The sequence below is a fragment of the Sinocyclocheilus rhinocerous genome, unplaced genomic scaffold, assembly GCF_001515625.1.
Source record: "Sinocyclocheilus rhinocerous isolate Xijiao unplaced genomic scaffold, SAMN03320098_v1.1 scaffold1175, whole genome shotgun sequence".
Classification (NCBI taxonomy): Eukaryota; Metazoa; Chordata; class Actinopteri; order Cypriniformes; family Cyprinidae; genus Sinocyclocheilus; species Sinocyclocheilus rhinocerous.
Window position 1 is genome coordinate 285,750 of NW_015658517.1, and position 2,567 is coordinate 288,316.

Sequence of the window (2,567 nt, forward strand, 5' to 3'; positions counted from 1 at the left end):
TCTCAGAGAGGGGTGGGGGGTGGGGGGGTACGGGGGTTTGTGAATGATGCTAGTTATAAATTTCTTGAGCAGCCACTCTTTTACCTTCCTGGCCCTTCCATCTTTGTTGACTGCATATGTCCAGACTGACAAACATGAAGTCCAAAATAACTGTACTTGAGCTTGTTTGTGACCAGACTAGAAGGAGCAGGGAGGGTTTTGAAGGAAAGGGAAAAAACAAGGGAAGGAAGGAATAAGTGAAGAAAAGAAATGGGAAAAGAAGAATAGAAGGAAGGAATGAACAAGGGAGGGAAAGAAGGGAAGGAAGGAAAGAGGAAAGAAAGAGGGAGGGAGAGGATAGGAGAGGAGAGGAGAGGAGAGGAGAGGGAGTTGTTGAGAAAGAGCAGCACAGGTAAAGTAGTTCAAATCCCAGACGCCCATCTCACAGACACACCCCTGAGTGCCTGAGGGATGGCATAAGAAGAGGCTTCTAGAAGACACAGAGACATAGTCTTGGTGTCATTGTAGGGTGACTTGTCTCAAACCAGAACACTCGGGGGATAGAAGGTAATCGAAAAAGAAAAAAAAAACTTGGTTCTATCAATCAGCTGTTGATTGGACTTTGAGATGTGGTTGTTGCACTCAAAAATGAATGTGATTGTGGAAAGGCAGGGTTTAAAGGCCTGATCAGTGAAATGAATGTTTCGTGTGATAAACATTTTAATTTGAATGAACAACTGTTTATGTGTCTTTTCAGACAGATAAAAACTTTTGTATGTCGTCAATGCAACATTTTTTTACAGAGAGGCGTTCTAAATGTTTTTCCATCGCACTGCGAATAAAACTGATGAACTGCAAATCGTAACAAATATGATTTGTGCTTTTGGTCACAGGCCTAGAGTCTTTGCTGTTTAATAAAACTACGACTTGGTGGTGTTCACAAACAGGCTACGCTAAGTGACAATGAATAGTAATCTACTCTGGAACTGGCTCTTCTGTCTCTGTACTCTTGTTTTAGGTGTTTTTTGATAAATGCATTATTAATACAAAAATCTCAACTGCTGTTTGAAAAATGTAAATATTGTTTCACTTAATTTCTTCCCCATGACAATTGGGTGTCAGACATGGAATGTTCGGCAACATTTTGTTTACCAGAGTAATCAGGGTATTTTTGTTTTTCTATAAGCACCACCACCTGTCAGCGAAGGAAACTGGATTTTCATTGCCATTTGTAACACACTGGTCTTAAGAGACAAATAAATAAAAAAATTGGACAGAATTTGCATGCAAATATGAATGTGGGTGTGAACAGGCCTTAAAGGGATAGTTCACTGAAAAATGAATATTTTGAATATACTCACCCTCAAGTTATTCCAAATCAGTATGAGTTTCTTTCTTCTGTTGAGCACAAAAGAAGATATTTTGAAGAATGTTGGTAATCAAACAGTTAATGGTAGCCATTAACTTCCATAGTATGCAAAAAAGGATAAGACAGACAGACAGACAGACCGACCCTTTGGAGAAGTACAGCATACATTACCAAAAAGAAATCTGTCATTTTCAGAAAGATCCAGTTACTTTGATTAAACATTACAAGGTCATTAATAATACTAATAATGATAATAATAATAATAATTAATAATATACTAATAATAATTCACAATAAGATCTATAGCATGCAACTCAGAAAAAAAAGATTGTTCATTTTCATTTCATGCTGACTTTGAATATAACATTTCATAAATTATCAGCATATAAATATGACACCAATTCCATATTTGTCAGAAGAAAATTCTGGAATTTTAACTTTTACAGTGAAAGCAAAGTGTCATACTTGCATTTTCAAGTCTGGTAAAAATAAATAGATGGGCTTCTTTCAACTTGTTGAAACACATTTTCATTTAGGCATTTCGTTAAAAGCCGCTTGTACCAAGAGAACTATAGAGAGTGGAAACGAGCTTGTGAAGTTATCGTCATGGCAACCAGATACATTATTTGCTTAAACACATTCTACAAAGAAGTATCTGCAAACGAACCTGCAATACTGAAGAAACAGCTTCCTTTTTCTGCAGTGTCACCCAATTGAAACCACAAACAATAAAGACAGTAGCTACTGACACTGAAGCTACTCATAACAGAACAGAGAAACAGAAACCATGGTTTATTTACAAGTCAAGACACACCTCATGAAATCAGGATAAACCTAGAAATCTTGCCATCCTAGAAAAAATGCAAAAAATCACAAAATACTGTACACACACAAACACAACACAAATACAGATAACTTCCCACACAATACAGAAGAAGGTTAAAGCCCTCATTCAAGCAGATCCCTCTGCAAACAAATCAATAAGAACCTTAAAAAAAAAATCTTTTCTCTGGGGGGCACTAGACTGTGAATGCACACCCACCGTCAGTGTGACTTGGGCTGGATTTGGACACTTTTAAATGCTGACTGACAGCACTTGACTGATAGGTGGACATTTCTGCAGGAGCAAGGACAATTAAATGTGTGGTGACCTCACATAGGACCTCCTTCTAATAAGATAGGAGAAGCTATGGGAGAACATGGTGTGAAACTAAAAAAA